Source organism: Microtus ochrogaster, unplaced genomic scaffold, assembly GCF_000317375.1.
Source record: "Microtus ochrogaster isolate Prairie Vole_2 unplaced genomic scaffold, MicOch1.0 UNK19, whole genome shotgun sequence".
In the NCBI taxonomy this organism is placed as follows: domain Eukaryota; kingdom Metazoa; phylum Chordata; class Mammalia; order Rodentia; family Cricetidae; genus Microtus; species Microtus ochrogaster.
Genome location: NW_004949117.1, coordinates 3,476,377 through 3,494,124, shown reverse-complemented (window position 1 = coordinate 3,494,124; position 17,748 = coordinate 3,476,377). Strand labels below are relative to the sequence as shown.

General features: G+C 43.5%; 1 protein-coding gene across 5 annotated transcripts in view; it reads left to right on the top strand.

The window, feature by feature from the left end:
- Positions 1–2,717: 2,717 nt before the first annotated feature.
- Oxr1 (oxidation resistance 1) overlaps positions 2,718–17,748 on the top strand; it is a 354,230-nt gene continuing 339,199 nt past the window's right edge. For 2 of the 5 annotated variants that reach the window (XM_013353914.2, XM_005367518.3), the window contains exon 1: positions 2,718–2,789. The gene's annotated coding sequence lies outside the window, so the exon portion shown is untranslated. Of the gene's footprint in view, positions 2,790–2,821; positions 2,985–17,748 lie in introns of those variants that run through there. The other 3 variants (XM_026789478.1, XM_026789476.1, XM_026789475.1) reach the window with 3 other exon arrangements.

Below are 17,748 nucleotides of genomic sequence, written 5' to 3'. Positions count from 1 at the left end.
CAAGATGAAAAGGCGGCAAAGAGGGGACTAACTGTCCCCCCGAGGCAGGCAAAATCAAAGAGTCCACACTTGAAAAAAGATAGAAAAAAAAATTCTTCAAAGTATTATTATTCTTTTGCTCCTTTTGACTAACCCAGACCAATGGATGTTCCAGCAGAACTTCTGTCTTGTTCTGACTGCAGGGAAGCAAGACTCGGGGAAGGCAGTGGAAACTGTGGCTATCTTGTAAGTATCATCCATCCCTTCGGGTTTTAGGGATTCTCCTTTTGAGAATCTGCTTCTCTCTAGGAGGACAGAGTCATTTGGGTGAGCCTAGACAGCCAAGCAGGGTTCTTTTGTAAGATTGGTCTGCTCATGAGAGTGAAAGGCTTGATGCGTTTTGACAAAGAAACTAAGATTTCCAATGCTGTTTCATGTGCATGGATGGAAATGCATCACGGTAAAAAGCTATGGAATACTAACACCAGCACAGAAAAACAATGTTTGGTGCAAGAGAATTGTGCTTTCTCTGACATAGTCAGGCAGGAGGGAAGCTCTCCCATCTCCGTGCCTCCAAGCTTTGTGAACCAATGCGTACATTTTCTTAATTGACCTATGCTAGGGACCATTGAGTTGTGGCCACTTGGCTCTGCAAGTCTTGAGTGCAGTGTAATCGGAACTATACATTTATGTAGCAACTGAAAGGATTTTAAAGTGGAGGGCTGCCCTCTTTAGTCACTAACCATAATATGCACACAGTGCCATAAAAATGCCAAGATCCCATCACCCAAGAGTGACTGGTGAGAAGCAGAAGCGGGATGCCAGCCATGTACACATTGTCCTCATCCTCTTTCACTCATGACAGAATAGGCTGGGTCAGTTTTGTTGGCAGCTTCAGGGGAAAGAAAGTTAAAGATAAAACTGGATTGTGACTGGGGATGCAAAGGTCCAATTCAGGAGCGTGCCTTGGCCCTCACAGACATACACTGGTAGGCTGGTGGTGGAAAAGCTTATCTGTCTGACGTTGCTGCTAGCTGACTTCACTAATGTCTGACAGTGGCAAGTTCAGCCCACTGTGATCGCTCAGTGGAGCACAGCCCTCGACAATGCATGATCCCAGAAGTCTTTCGTAACTCTTTCTGGGTGGACAGGGATGAAACAGTCACTTTCAAGAGAACACAAGATCTAGCGCAAAACGGTATTTCAAAATTCATAATCAGCTGCACTGAAAACGGCTCATAAATTTTCTGATCCCTTAATCCCAGTGCAGCTATTGATTTCAGGAAATAATAGGTGATATTTAAATTTGGGTAATTTCTTGTCTCGCAGATTCTAGCTTAAACTGGGTATTATTTTGGGCAAGAGTTGCCTCTGGGCTTCAATGTCTTCCCCTGTCAAGCATAAGCAATGAATTCCTAAGTAATGAATATAACTTGCAGTTTGTGAGAGAAAAATCATGAAACTGTAACTTGGCCCAGGAAACATTTGAACATTTCATTCTTAATTTTTTTTAAAAATTATATTAATTTTTATGTATAAAATGATGGGTTTTATTATGGCATGCTTGTACCACTGTATTTTGCCCAATTCATCTCCTTTCCTACTGGCCCCTATCGGTCCACAAACAGTCCCTCCCTGTTCGGCTTTCGTTTTACAGAGAGATAGACATTTCACTTTAAAAGGAAGGAAGAGATAACAATTGTCAGGAACTGAGGAGGGATAGAGTGGAGATTAATAGTGGGGAGTAGCTCCCTTGCAGGTAAGGTGGTTTAGAGAGGCCCTTGGGCTGATTTGCCTACCGGTTTGATGCCTAGAAAAGAGGGGGCACATCCTGGCAAAGGGACAGACTTGATACAAAGGCAGGATTCCAGTCTCCCCAGCTTTATTTTGCCCCCCCCCCCCTTTCTCAGGATATGCAGAGTTGGAAGGGTGGGAGCCATGGAAGTAGAAGCCAGAAGGCAGGGAAAGTAAATTACAGTTCAAGCAACGGAAACAGTACCTTCAAGGTCAGGGTGAGTGTTAACCAATTATGTAAAATCTTGCGGAAATAGAAGTCAGGGAAAAGCTCAGCCTACTCTGGCATTTTAGAAGATCTTCCCAGACCCCCTTTCAACCCGCTATCCCAAAGTCACCCTTTGTTCAGGTCTTTGTATTTTACCCGCCTTCCCTCATTTTTCGTTCTAATTGCAATAAAAATCAACATAAAAACTTTTTCCTCCTCTCGGCAAGTCAGCAGCGGAGGAGCCTCTTCAGGATTATAGAGCATTTTCCCTCAGTGTCTCTGGCTGCTGGGCAGCTCTAGGTTGGGGGGTGCCATACCCGGCAGCTTGGGGCTGAGACTGGGCTCTGGCTACCCCGGCAGGTGTCTGTTCTCTGGACACAGTAGGACGCCAGCTCCCGGAGCCCGAGAGCTCGCGGCGGGGACGCGCGGCGAGGGGGTGCGCTGGCAGCGGGTGGCTTCCTTCCGCAGGAGCTATTTTTAGCAGCGCCTCGCCCCCCTCTTCCCGGGGCCGCCGGCGTGGTCGCCTCCAGCTCGCGGCCGCCGCTCTGCAGCTCGGCGCCGCCTCCCCCGCCGCGGCTGGTTCTTGGTAGCTTCCACGCGGGCAGGTCCGGAAACTGAGCATGTCTGCAAGCGCTCGGCGGCCCCGGTGGCGACGGCGGGGGCAGAGCCCGGCTGCGTCAGGCTGAGCGCAGTCCGCGCGCGGCCGCGGGAGCGCAGTGCCAGCGCCGCCCGGCCCTGCCGAGAGGGGCGCACTCGCCGCTGCGGGGCTCGCACCGCTCGCTGCAAGCCCCCTCCCGCCGACCCGCAAGTAAGTTTGTGCGGCTGCTGGGCGCCGGGGTGAGGGCTGGGCGCCGGGAGCAGCCCGGGCTGGCTAGCCGGAGGAGAGCCTGGACACCTGGAGAGCGAGAACGGGCAGCCTTCTGCCTCCGGTGCCCGGCGCTTCTCCCAGTCGCTGGGCAGGTTGTGAGCTCTGGGTTACATGGATGCTCTAGCAAAGGTGACGGTGAGCAGACCCGGAGGGCTGAGTGGCTCAGGTGTCAGGTGGGGGGCATGGAAGGAAGGAAGGACCGACCGCAGGTGAGGGAAGGGACCCACAGGCCAGGAGCCGACCAGTGCTGGATGAGGAAGGGAAGATTTGGGGAGCAGGAACCTGCCGGGGAACAGTCAAAAAGGAAAAGTGGGTGTCCCCGGAATGGGGAGAGGGTCAGAGAGCAGAATAGAAGGCCAGTGTGTCCTGAACTAGGATGACAGAAGGGAAGATAGATGAAAAGTGGGACGTGTGAAAAGCGGATTTGTACGAGAGCAAAGGACACCAGTGGAAGGGCTCAGTGGGCACTTGATGGGAGGATGGACTTGGTTGATTTGGGGAGTCAGAGCAATCTTAGAGATGATGGGGAGAGGCAGGTTTGATTCAAGCCTCCCAAGGGAGTGTGTGAGGCAACATGTTGAGAACCGGCGAGTGCAGAAAGTGGTCTGGAAAGGGAGGGAGGCTGGAAAGGTGATTAGGGATTTGGGGGAACTTGAGGAGGGAGCAAGGCAGGGATCATGCCGAAGCAGGGGGCTGCTGATAGGTCTGCAAACCGGGGGAAAGGATTGGAGACTACCCCTTGAATCAAGTCCCCTTGATAGTGTTTAGAAGCCGCTCTCAGAGGTTCCATTGCAGCCCTCCTCCATCTCCTACTTGGTTTGGAGGCGCCTGGGCTCCCTGGTGGATGTGGACAGAGATGAAGCAGTGGGGAAGGTAGTCACTTTAGGGGAGCCACCAGTGCTTCCCTCACCTGAAATCCGGGTTCATTTTAAGCAATGTGGGTCTGAATTTGTGCATTACAAAGAGGGGGAGTGGTGTTCTAGGCCATGGGAATCCCTAGTCTCATAAGGGTTTGGGGGGAATGTGTGTTTGGGGCTGGGAAGTCAGGCAGAAGTCTGCAGCATGCAACATGCAGCAGGGTGTATACATGCATGCATTTATTTGTAGGTGCATGTTGCCGGTCAGGCAGGGGTCGTCAGTGTTGCTGTAGTCTGTCTCCACGACAGTGAGATTCAGGACTCCCTGAGGTGGCTCAGGACAGGATTCAGGGAAATGTGCTTCCTTTCCTTCCTGGACCAGGGATGCACTTCCATAGCCTTTTCCTGGTCACCTTTTATTCGAAACCTGATGCTGCTCATGTTCCCTATTTCTATGCTTGGAGGATGCATCTCAGCCAGGGCTGCTTCCATCACCTACTCAGGGAAGGAATCCTAGCAGTGTGTGATGTCAGAGAGGCTCTGGAACCACCAGGCCTTCCTAGAGGATTTGGGGTCCATGGTTCTCCCGGCGTCCCTTGCAGGTAACAGGATGATGATGACATCTGTGGATACAGTAAGCAAGCGTGTAGCTTCTAACAGACTGGGAGGGGCATGGGGGGGGTAAGAGCAGTGAGCATGACTTACCTATTTCTGAAGGGGGAACCTCCTCTCAGTTCCAGGCATGTAAATAGATTACTTAAGAAGGAGAAGACTAGGTTAGTTCAATAGACAATCCAAAATTCTGCTGCCAAAAAAAAAAAAATGTCCATTTGATCAGCAAAGCTAAATGAATCAAGAAGGATCTTCCTGAAATGGGGATGAAGAGATGTGTCACCACAACCATGTCTTGTCTTCTCAAGTGCTGCCCAGCTGCCCATGTTTGCCGGTGGGCACGTTTGAAAACTGCAGTGCTAGAACCGGAAATAAAGCTGAAGATGATGCTGGAAGCCTGGGCCATCTGTGGAGGGAGAGGGGCTTCCAGCTTTGGTCTCAGGCTGCTGCTTCCCAGACTGGGTCTCGGAGATTGTGTGTCATGACCCATATTTTCAGCAGATTAAATGGTGTGTGTGTGTGTGTGTGTGTGTGTGTGTGTGTGTGTGTTGGGGGGGGGGTGTTCAGATAATTTAATAGGAAAACAGGAGAAGAAAACTTTCAGGAAGTTTCTTCCCCATGGACACTAGTTGAGGGTGTTCAGATAAAGAGAAGCAAGAGCTCAGGGTGTTGAGGAATGGAATGAGTTTTGTTTTGTTTTTGCGTTTTATTTTGCCCAGTCTTGCCCGATGTGTAGAGTGACAGAATCCAGAAGACAGGTCTCACCTAGTGGCCAGGGTGTGCCTTGTTACTTAATTGGCTGGCCTGGACGTGGGGTCACTGTGTGAAAACATGTCTATTTTTCTAGAGACCTGCGAGGTGGGAAATTTGAATCAGAAAGGTTATGCCATCATCATTTGCTTCTGTTGCTTAGTCTTCTAACTGATTGCGTAGAGCATGGGAAGGTACCATAAGAGATTCGTCAGCAGCCGGCTTCTTTTTCTTTCCCTTAAGAATGTAGTTCTAACAAAACACAACTGTATGCTTGCCTGCGTTGACTTGGTGGTGGTTTGCAGGGGGCATCAAGGAGGAGGGAGGGAAGGTTGGATGTGGGCGTTCAATAGAGATAAAGACAGGAGTCCAAAGATCTCCTGAGTGTGAAGGTGAAGAGAGGTGAAGGATTTGTTTATTTAACTCTAAATTTAGCATGAAATGAGAAGACCCCTCCTTCCCACACCTTGCACTTTGAATCCAAAGAAGGTATGTGCCCTCTGGCTGCTTTCTCATTTCCAGAGTTCTGAAGTCAAAGCCTTACTTGACAATTCTCCTGGAGGATCTGCCCTTAAGCCTAGCTAAGCTTCAGCAAACAGTGAGGTCTGCTGCCCTACGTTAAAGGCATTAAAAAAAAAAAAGGTGTGATGTCTCCCCGAAATAAAACAAATGTCAGTCAAAGCAGAAGAGAAATCACTTTGTCTCACCCAAGGATGGATATGATTGATAGGTGCTTAGAGCAGTTTTCCTCAGCTGCGGGCCTTCCTAGCAATGTGGAGACAGTCTTGGCATTTATCAACCTTGGGAGAGAGTGTGATGGGCATTTCACAGGTGACGATAGGAACTGCTAGTCACATTGGATGATGAAGTAGACAGTCCCCACGGTTGTATGATCCTGGAGGCCAGTAGCGTAGAAACTATGGCTTTAGGCATTCCTAGGATTATGAATGGTCCCTTTAAAAATGACCACATGGCATGCCTGGAATACACACAAATAAGTAAGGAAATGGATTTAGGTCTTGAGATCAGAAGTGCATCTCAATAACAAACATTAATTTGCAGAGATGTCATTGCCAAATGGTCCCATATTCCCAAACATTTGTTTTAAAGAAATGAAGTCTACATATTAGCAGAAGTTCATTTCGGCTTTTAGGAAAAGTCTTATAGGGTTGAAGAGATGGCTCAGAGGTTAAGAGCATCATCACTCTCACAGAGGAGATGGGTTTGGTTCTCTGCTCTCACAGGAGGCCCACGACCACATAGAACTCCACTTCCCGAGGATCTGCTGCCCTCCTGTGGCCACCTTGGGCACCAAGCATACATGTGGTGCATATACCGGCAGCTAAACATGAAAACACATAAAATGAATATTAAAAAAATAATAAAAAATGTAAACTCAAGATTCCTTAAAGCATTTTCAATGTGAATTGAGCAAACAGTTTTTATGATTACAGAGCTCTTGTGTAGTGTGATTCACTGCACTGCTTGTGCTTAGTCACCATGTTCCCTATGTTCACTACGTTGCCTTTTAACAAAGAAAATATTCATTTGTAAGTTGAAGTTCACTTAAAATAACAATCAGTACATTTTTCCTTTAGTGAGTAAGTGAACAGAATCAGAGGAAAGAATGTTAGGTGAAGGCCTATGAACTGTTTCAAGGAGAAACTTTAACATCTTAGCATTCCGCTATCTACACAGAAAGGTAGGAGATACAGATACTTTTCCTGTATTTAGTTTCCATATGAAATCAACAGAATGGGAGTACAAGCTTCTCTAGTCACTAGCACAGTGCGTTCCCCAGAAAAGCAGAACAATAGCTGGTGCCCATTAGTGAAATGAGATCTGGTGCTGTTTCCTCATAGCCTGCATACAGGACCCGAGAATGTTTAGTAGGTAAGAGCTTCAAGGTTCCAGCTGCCTTCCTGGCTTTACTCTCTCACCTCTGTTTATCGTTTGTTGGTTTCATTTAGATGAAGGAGTCATCATTAGAGCTGCTGCCTTCCTCTCTGCTTCTAATAGCCTTGCACGCTCAACCTTTAACATCCCTGAGGGATTTCTGCGGAGCAGAGACTCCAGGCACCTACCAAGCCCTTGGAGTCCTTGGTAGCCGCTCCCTTGCTCCTGTGTGTACAAACTGAAAGCTCTTACCTCTCTGCTTGTGGAACACAGTTTTGTCTCTTGGAAAACAGTTTTTGGGAAAGCCCTGTTTTGTTTTCCACAAAGCTAACCTTCATTTCCTTGCTGGTGTTGCTACTGGGTTAATTGGATGAATTGCACGATCTTGGTGTTGCAAAGGATAGTTCCTTCCCAAGAGAAACAGCCGAGGAAAATGCAACCAGTGAGGTCCACCCCAGGCTCATCCAGGAACCTATGGTATGAAATGGTGGGAGCTACAGTATGAACCAAAGAGAATCATATGTATTAATAGAACTCAAAGCTTTTGAGATTTGACAACAGTAGATTTTGTCTATGACTTGAGGTCTTTGGATTTGCCTTGTGCACTATTTCCAGTTTATAAAAGCAAGTCTGTTCAGGATACTATGTTTATGCATGTCACAAAATGTATTTATGAAAAGAAACACATGAGAACTCAAGAACAATGGCAATAGGTTTGTGATCCTACTGCACATACTGGCTTTGTGGGAGCCTAGGCAGTTTGGATGCTCAACTTACTAGACCTGGATGGAGGTGGGCGGTCCTTGGACTTCTCACAGGTCAGGGAACCCTGATTGCTCTTCAAGCTGATGAGGGAGAGGGACTTGATGGGGGAGGGGGAGGGAAATGGGAGGCGGTGGCGGGGAGGAGGCAGAAATCCTTAATAAATAAATATATTAAAAAAAATAAAAAGAAAAAAAAAGAAAAAAGGAAAGAAACACAAAACTAACTCATTTTTAAGTATGGATCAGTTGTAGAGATACATAATGATTTTTTTTTAAAGAGGCTTCAGGAGAGTCTGTAAGACATAGAAAGCTAAAGAAACTGTTAAGGAGAAGCTATGGATTTTCGTGGGCTGAAGAGTCAGAAGGAGAGAGTGAAATTTGAGGTGAGAGGGGTCAGTCCTTGTCTGCTCTTCCTTTCTGTGGGAAATGGTTATTGATTTTGTTTGACATCTGAGCGAGGAGAGATGTCTTTCTCGCACAGACACTTGTTGACTCGATCATGCCCGTCTGTGTGGAGTTTGTACAACCAGAACACAGCAGGTAAAACTTGTTAAAAGGAAGCAGAATTTCAAGTCAGTTCTGTCCTGTGACGCTTGCAGTACAAGTTTTGAAGCATATATTTTAAAGTACGCGGCATTCTGATGTACTCTTTGGAATGACCAAATGACTGGAAACCGGGCACTCTTTTCTTCTATTTTGGGACTGAACCACAGATAATATCTGCATTTAAAATCCTCACAATAGGTTGGATGTAGTTTTCAAGAGGCAATGAGATAGGAGGGCAACCCCTTTGCCTGTGGAAGCAAACATGGGGCCTACTGGCCTGTCAATCATTGCCCCAGCTGCAAGGGGGGTAGCATGAGAGGTGGGGAGGTTTTCAAGCAGTGCATGTTGCCCTTGGTAAATAGAAGAACATCACCAACCAGATTTTGAAGTTAGTGCTGTAGCAAAGGGGAAGAGAGCTTCTGTTTTTAATGCCACTTGAGCTAAGGCTGATGGGTAACAACTTACGGAAAATGAACCTTTAGTTGTGGAAGACTTTTACCCTTGTAAGTGCTTATTCTTTACAAGGAGCTAGAAGGCTGACCCACCTTTCTAGGCCTTCACCCTTCATTAGGCTGTGTCTTTACTATCTTCAGAATATCCAGAGTGTGGTGTTGTGTGCTCTCAGACCGCCTTCTAACTTTGGGACTTGGAGTTCCTCTGGCCTTTTAAAGAGGTAAAAAGCCTGCCCTATTTATCACTAAGAATACAGTGGATATTGTTGACAGCAGCCTCTTTTATGCAAGGACGTGTATGCCCTTGACATTTGTCTGAACCATCACTTGCTAAAAAATCCACAGAACTCTGCCTCCTGGGCTGTGAAGCCCGATTTCAGCAATTTTGATGTGAACAACTGTGTTGTGATCAGAATAATGGATGAACAAGAATATTACCTACCCATTTCCAGGGACAGAAGTGCAGGGCTGAGGTTGGTCTAGAGCCTCCTTGCAAATTAAAACCTGGAAGTCTTTATCAGTTTGACTTGGGGTAAGTGTTATTCTTCATGGAACTTCAGCCTCCTCATCTTTTAGTGAGAAATGGTTATATTTTTCACTCTGTGGACTTGGTAACAGTGTTAGAGTTGATGATCAAAATGACCAAGGGCCTTCTTGTTTCATCTTCTTTGCGATGAATATGGTGCTTTAGGTAATGATACCTCAAAACAAATGTGCAACTGTGGATAATATTTAGTTAGGGTATTTTTATTTGAAGAGTAAAGACTAACTCTAGTTGATTGTGGTTATAGTGCTTTAAAAATTGATTCAGTGGCACCAGGCAGTTGTGGCACAGGGCTTTAATCCCAGCACATGGAAGCAGAGGCAGGTGGATCTCTGAGTTTGAGACTAGCCTGGTTTACAGAGTGAGTTCCAGGACAGCCTGGGCTACACAGAGAAACCCTGTCACAACAAAAACTACAACAACTACTACTAATAATAATAAAAATAAAATAAATGAACTTGCTCAGTGTCCGTGCATTGTGCAGGTTTTAAAGATGCAGATTTGTTAGAGCTATCCTGTTGGAATTGTGTATTCACTTCCTTTGTCATGATTAAAATATAGCAAGTTCTACTATATTTTAGTGGATTTAGCTATATTAAATGTAGGCGAAGACTGAGCTTGCTTTTCCGACTGCCCAAACACAGATAATCACACAAAAACTTTATTAATTGTAGCATTGTTTAGCCAATAGTTTAGGTGCCTTTCTAGCTAGCTCTTACATCTTAAATTGGCCCATTTATATTAATCTGTGTTATCACCATGAGGCTGTGGCCTATCAGTAAGGTTCTGGTGTCTGTCTCCTTCTAGTTACATGGCATCTCCCTGTTTTACCTACTCTCTCTATATGTCTGTTCTCACCTGTTTTTACTCTGCTAAGCCATTGACTTAAACAGCTTTATTCATCAACCAATAAAAGCAACACATATATAGAATGACATCCCACATCATCTTCCCTTTTCTGTCTAAATAAAAAGTAAGGTTTTAACTTTAACTTAAAAAAATTACATATAACAAAGCAAGTATAAAGCAAGAATTACACTTACAGTATTTAATCTATTTGTATTTGGAAGGCTTCATATCTAATTTATTTTTTATCATAACTAAGGAAAACTATAGCTATAACTATCTGTCGTCAACTCTTCAAAGACCCCAGAAAGATATTACCTAAGTAAACAGGAAGTGCATTATAAGCAACTTCCAAAGTTCTAGAATTGACAGAGACATATTGCTGCCTGGACAGTCACCCAAAGTTCTTCTGTAACATTGGGGAATCCATCTTCACCCTACAGACTGGACTGGCCATGTGGGTTAGCCCCACGCTGGGTACCATTTTATAGGTGGAGACCGTGCTTGCTTGTCCAGTCACCCAGACCCAATTAATCACACAAAACTATATTAATTAAACACGGTTTGACCAACAGGTTAGGTGTCTTTCTATCTAGCTCTTACATCCTAAATCAGCCCATTTCTATTAATCTGTGTTATCACTAGGAGGCTGTGACTTACCAGGCTAGGTACCGGCATCTCTCTCCTTTGACAGCTACATGGAGTGTCCTTGATTCCTCCTACTCTCTCTCTCTCTGTATCTATTTCTGTTTGGATTTCCCACCTGGCTTTACTCTGCTAAGCCATTGGTCAAAACAGCTTTATCCATCAATCAATAAAAGCAACATGTACAGAAGGACATCCCACATCAATTGAAATAAAGCAAGTCCCACATCATTAATGATGGCATATTTCTAGTGGTTGTTCTGGAGTTTCAAGATATAAATGGAACCAGAGCCATCATATCTCTTCCCTGAGTAGACAGCACTAGACTGTGTGGTTAGGCACAACACTAAATATAGACGTATTAAGCAAACAGGCTAGTACCTTTCTTTCATGAGACACTTGCTAGCTTCACTTCACCGTTTCTTGATAAGAGTCAGGGGATGAAGTCATTATGCAAACTATGAGCCAGCACAATAATCTCCCCCTTGACCCTGGGCCCACCCGGCCTTCAGCATTGTTTCTGTGCACCAAATTGCAGTAGACATAAGGTTACCACAATGCATGAACTAAATACTTCTGAGTACGCACAAGTATGTACAGCTAACTAATGTCCCTCGAAGGCTAATCTGTTAGGTCTTCTTTATACATTTAAAAAACTCACCTCCCAGTGGGTCTGTTATGTATGTAAAGAAGAGAAAAAAAGCTTGTCAGTTGCTGCTGTTTTCTAAGATAAATCATGGTATAACATTTTGAATTAATATATTCATGGACTCAAGCGTCTTCCTCTCATCTATTTTTAACCCTTTGCATCGATCACATTGACAGGATGTCATGAGGACATGTCACACATTCAGCAGCAGGCTGACCATCATAAATGACTCCTAGTAAAATAAAAGATATTTTCTTCTGTTTTCATTTGTCCAAATGATTTCGTCATATATAGTAGCCTTATTTTGAAGTGTTTCCAAATGAGATAGTAAAATGGCATTTCTTTGCATTTTTAAAGTTAGCGATGAGGCCACTAGGCCGCTGCAGAGGTGGCCTACTTGGGGTATGTCATTGTATCCATTGGATTTTTCCAGCAGAGGTTACAACAGTGAGGGGTGAGATATGTAAAGATAGATATGTAACAGACTGCTTAGGCTAGGCATGTAGCTCAGTGTTAGCATGTGTGTCTCTCACCTATATAAGGCATCATTTCCACCCTCCAGCACTACAAAAGTAAATAAACAAGTACATATTTCTTATTTGGAAAGCTACAGAAATCAACAATGCATTTATTACCTGGTGAAATCATTTTGGAATCTTAAATTCTTATGAAGCTCAAGGCAGCTATTTATTTATTTATTTATTTATTTATTCATTCATTCATTCATTCATTCATTCATCTATTTATTTATTTATTGAGACAGGGTTTCTTTGTATTCTCTGGCTGTCCTGGAACTCTCTCTGTAGACCAGGCTGACCTCAAACTCATAGAGATCCACCTGCCTCTGCTTCCCGAGTTCTGGAATTAGAGGTATGCGCCACCACTACCTGGCAATATTTTTGTATAACTGTTGTATTTTTTTTGTTTGGTTTCGTTTTTGTTTTATTTTTTAAAACAATCTTATTTTACATACCAATCCCAGTTCCCTCTCTCTCCTGTCCTCCCACTCCTTACACCTTCTCACCACCCCACCCCACCCTCCATCCACTCCTCAGAGAAGGTGAGGCCTCCCACGGGGAGTCAACAAAGTCTATTGCATCTCTTGAGGCAAGACCAAGGTCACCCCCCTATATCTAAGCTGAGCAAGGTATCCCTCCATAGTCAATGGGCTCCAATGCACTATGGGTAGATACTGGTTCCACTGCTAGTGGTCCCACAACTGTCACCATTGTTCAAAGGACCTAGATCGATCTTATGCTGGCTCCTCAGCTGTCAGTTCTGGGGTCAGTGAGCTTCCATTGGTTTGAGTATGGCAGTTTCTCAAAAAAACTGGCAATCAATCTACACCAAGACACAGCAATCCCACACTTGGGCATATATCTAAAGGATACAGACCCATACCACAAAGACAATTGCTCAACTATGTTCATAGCAGCATTCATTTGTATAGCTCGAACCTGAAAGCAACCTAGTTGCCCTTCAACCAAAGAATGGATTAGCTAATATATAATTAAAGTGAGATTTTAATGTGATGCTCTTTCCAGCATGTTCTTTCATATTTTTTAAATTAGAAATACTATTGGGAACTGTTCAACAGAGAAAGCAGGAAGCCATTTAAATGATGAGGATCTAGTTTTTAGTTACCTGAAATGAGAAGTGACTCTCTAACAGGGAAAGAATCCGTATCACTGAATGATGATCTCAAAGCTTATCTATTCTGAGATAACTGTAGTGCATTCTATTTTTATTTTTGAAAATCTAATACTTAAGTCAAGAAGATGCCAATGGAAAACATAAAAAGTTGAATAGTGACAGTCATTGACTTCTAGGGAAATCAGACAAAAAATCACTTGGATGACATTATTCGTTACATTATACATTGGGTCTTACATTCCAGCACTATGATGTAAGAAGGCTGCTTGTTCATTTCCCTGATTCCCAGAATCCCGAAATAATCATACAGAAACTATATTATTTAAATCTCTGCTTGGCCCATTAGCTCTAACTTCTCTTTTTCTAACTCTTACATATTAATTTAACCCCTCTCCATTAATCTGTGCCTGTACAAGGTCCTGGCCTACCAGCAAAGTTTCAGTGTGTCTGTCTCTAGCAGCAGCTCCACAGCTTCTCTTTGACTCTGCCTCCTTTCTCCCAACATTCAGTTAAGCTTTCCCCGCCTAGCTCTACTCTATTCTATCATGCAAAGCCAGTTTTCTTTATTAACCAGTCATATTCACAACATACAGAGGGGAATCCCACATCAGCACTGGGTACACATCATGCTTGTCATGGAATATTGTGAAAATTTTTCTTTGGTAATGGAGTTCATAAATTATTTTTGTTATCCTTGATGGAGGCAAGAATTAAAGGAGTTTGGCATGCTTAATGGGAAATTATGCATTAATTTCCTTTGGGTTGCTTATCCTTGGATCAAAACACATAGCTTTGCTAAGATGACAATGGATACATTATTGAGTCTCTACAGGGACAAATTTTGAGGCACTCATTTATGTTATTTGGGGGGGGGGGGAAGAAAGGAAATATTATAACCTGTAAATTACTTAAGTGAACCAAATAGAAAACAGATTATGGTTAGTTTAAACAGAAAAGCACTCATAAGATCCTTATGGTGGAGTTCATGGAATTGAAAGAAAAGATGAAGAAACTCTTGGCAAGGGTAGGACCCCATGGCAGGGATAAATGAGTCCTAACTGTTTACCATCTTTGAGTCTGTACCTTCAAGACGGAATCCAAAGAGAGGAGGTGGGCCAAGGAGATTCTGGATGCAGAACCTTGTTTCAATGGTAAATTTATATGAAGGGAAAAACAGACACGGACTGCCACCAAATAAAACCTCCCAAGCAAACGCTGAGTGTGTTATCTCCCTAGATGTCTAGAAGACGAAGATATCAGCCATATTGGTTCCCCGTGCCCTCCTCTGCATCGTACAGTCTAGACCTAGTGAGCTTCTTAACAAAGAACATTCATTAAACAAATATACACCCTTATATTTTATCTCAACTTGCCCATAGAATGTATTCCTGGGAAGAGGAATCTAAGGTTGAGTTTTGGGTTATTGGACTGTGCAGAGCGAAGGTATGAATCAAATTCAGAATTTGTGTGTGTGCTGTCTGAGGAAGAAGGGATAGAAAGAATAAGCAAGAGCTAATGAAAGACTTAGGACCATAGGGCCTCAGCCTGAGGCTGGATCCAGAGACACCCAGCCCCAGTGTCTGTGCCAGCTGTGTTCATTACTGCCCCTTGCTAGGAGAAACCCAGACATTTATTGTTTCGGCAATGAATAAGCATGTTTCAGTGGTGTTCCACTAGAATGTTAGTTGGGAATGGAAAGGAATGTAGGGATATTACTGGGCTTATCTCTGTACCAGTGGCCACTGAGTAGAACCACAGGGTCTAGAGACATGACTTTTCATGAAAATATGTCACTTTCAGAAAATAGAAAGGTTTGGATGTATATCAGATCATTATGTGAAGACTGGACTGGCTTAGGGTGGATTATCAGGGCAGGATACAAAGCCAGTACTGAGAAACCATAGCTCTAAGGAAAATATCTGGATACTGTCTGACTTATTACTGTTATATGTTAAATACCAAGTACTTGTATGTTAGCAATTTTTGTTTTAGAAGCTGAATGCTTCTGTAAACATGTATGCAACTCTTTACCTACTCTGAACTTACATAAATCTTATTGGACATCATTCGAAGTAAGAGGTCCTTTAAGATAAAGCAAACATCCATCTCAGACAGAAACTTTTGCATTGTAGTTGCCAGGCACAAGTAGAATTCTGTTAGTAAGTAGACATGGGTAGAGAACATGCTGTTTTTCTCACTATTTACAAAGCTCTTTGCAGAACTGAGCATTTCACTATGTGGATCCTGGTTTATAAAACACAGCAGTATTAGCATATGCATGACTTTGTTACCAATGAATGTCATATGCAGTAGTCTGCAGATATTCTCAACAATCATTTATGCTCATCATAGTGTTGAAATTATTTTTCATGTCACACTACTCTTAAACCCTTTTATTCCAGGTATCAGAGGGATATGTATATTGTGCAACAAATTTGTTCTTTTAAATTAATTTCTGTTGAAGTTCTGTATAAAACATTCTGTGTAGAAACTATAAGCTCTAATAAATTCCTAGAGACATGCCAGAGTGAATGGAAGAAAGACCATATGGCCTCAACCCTACTCAAACAACTATGAGGAACTAAAGAGTGCTAAGACTAGGGAAAATTGTCCTCCTCAGGGAAGGGCAGAAATTTGTTATTCAATACCAAATAGTCGCCTGAGAATGCGCATACAAGAAACATTATAGAGACTGAACAGGTTATATTTAGGAATACATACATATATGTGTGTGTGTGTGTGTGTGTGTGTGTGTGTGTGTGTGTGTGTGTGTGTAAAAACAACTAAGAAAAAAGGGGGTCATGCAATTTAAGGAAATCCAGGAGGGTTTTATAGGAGAGTATGGAGAGAGGGGGGAAAAAAGGTGGAAATGCATTATTATATTATAACCTCAAAAAATAAAAGATACAGAATCTAATCTCTTTCCTTGGCTCCTGGTAAATCCCTTTTGATATAGATGGCTTGGGGCAGAAAACCAGACCTACTGAGTGTTTTAACTGGTCACACACGTGCATGATCTGCTGCTCCCCTGTGCCATTCTGTAGGAAGCAGTACTCCTAGAAGGCACACAACACTTTCAAGCAGAGGGTCATGTTCTGGCGCAATCACAGCTTATATATGGATTCTCTATAGATTGTCCTTCAATGGGATCAACACTGCTAAGGATAGGGCTCACATATAGGAGCTGCTTGCCATCTTCTCTATCTGGGGTGAGGATTTCCTGCCACCCCACATTGATGACTCTAGATTCTGGAATCCATGCTGCAGAGAGAGACAGGGGTTACAAAGGTCTTTCTAGAAGGTTTAGTCTCTCAGGTGTCTGGGACTCTCTGTAAGACTGATGTGGATGTTGACTCACATAGATCAAAGATATCCCCCCCCCATCGTTTTGGATAAAATCTGTATTTGGATAAAATTTGTACATCCTAAACGTTAGGTTGGATCTTAGTGAATACATATCCACTTGCTGCAATTTCTATTATTTTTTCCTGTGTTCACTTTTAAATTTAGCGTTTCTAAGGGCTAACATGTCCGAAAGAATCACCCGACTGACCGTAATGCCAGCAGAGATAGTCGGCCCTGGGGGTCCAGGCCCCTGAGCAATTGGAAGGGTGTTTTTCCCATGGGTTGAAATCCACAGTCATATCCCTGTCTGTTCTAATGATGGACTTTCTAAGCATCACCAGATAGCTTTCTTTATATTTGGAGTCTTTAAGAAGGTTTGCCTCTTTTTGTGTGAAATCTGTTTTTATGTAACTTTTATTATTGATTTGGTCTGGCCTTTAAATTTCAGAATTATCTAGGAATTTCCTCAAGTGCTAGAATATGCTCTTATTGCGGCCATCTTGTTCTGTACCAGGAAATGCAGGTCATAGTGAAATCTGCCAAACCAAAATACATTTTGGCAGAGATATATTTATTTACCAGGAGACAGACGTTTTATGCTACTTGGGACTTTTTTTTAGACCTTTATCCAGCATCTCCAAATGCACATAGCATCTTTCTCACAATTATCTAGGATTCAGTTATGAGCTAGGCACTTAGTAGGTGCTTTTGAGATATTAAAAGTCTCGTTCATGACCCCTACCCTTGTGTAAGTAGCATGTGGGGGAGGCATTAGTTGTCCTTCTTGACTAATGTAATGTTCTAGTATGAGGGGCTGATGATTGTGCTGTAGAAATGAAGGCCCCTGTAGATCCAAGGCTGCTTGGATTAAGAAATGGAGAAGGATATTCCTGGCATAGAAAATAGAATTGTATAGCAAGAAAATGAAAAGTGGTCTGAGTGGCAGGGACAGACATGAGATTGAGACCGAATGACAGTGGGTAAGCCAATTCCAGATAGCATAGAATCTTCTAGGTGAGGCAGGGAATTTGGGTTTTAGAGTAGAAAGCAGTTGATTAACTCTGTCTATTGCCACGCGAGTTATTATATTTACTTCCTAGGAGAATAACTAGCAGCATTATAAAGTCCAGGCTGTCTAATAAGTGTTTGATGTCAAAGGCGTTATCTTTAAACATTGCAGACATGGTACACATCCCACCATGCATGTGTGTTATTACAGGCATGCACTGACTTCTGGGTAGAGCAAAACTGACATCAGCACCGGCAGTGCGTTCTCTTCCCTCCGTCTCTCCCTCCGTCTCTCCCTCCGTCTCTCCCTCCCTCCCTCCGTCCCTCCCTCC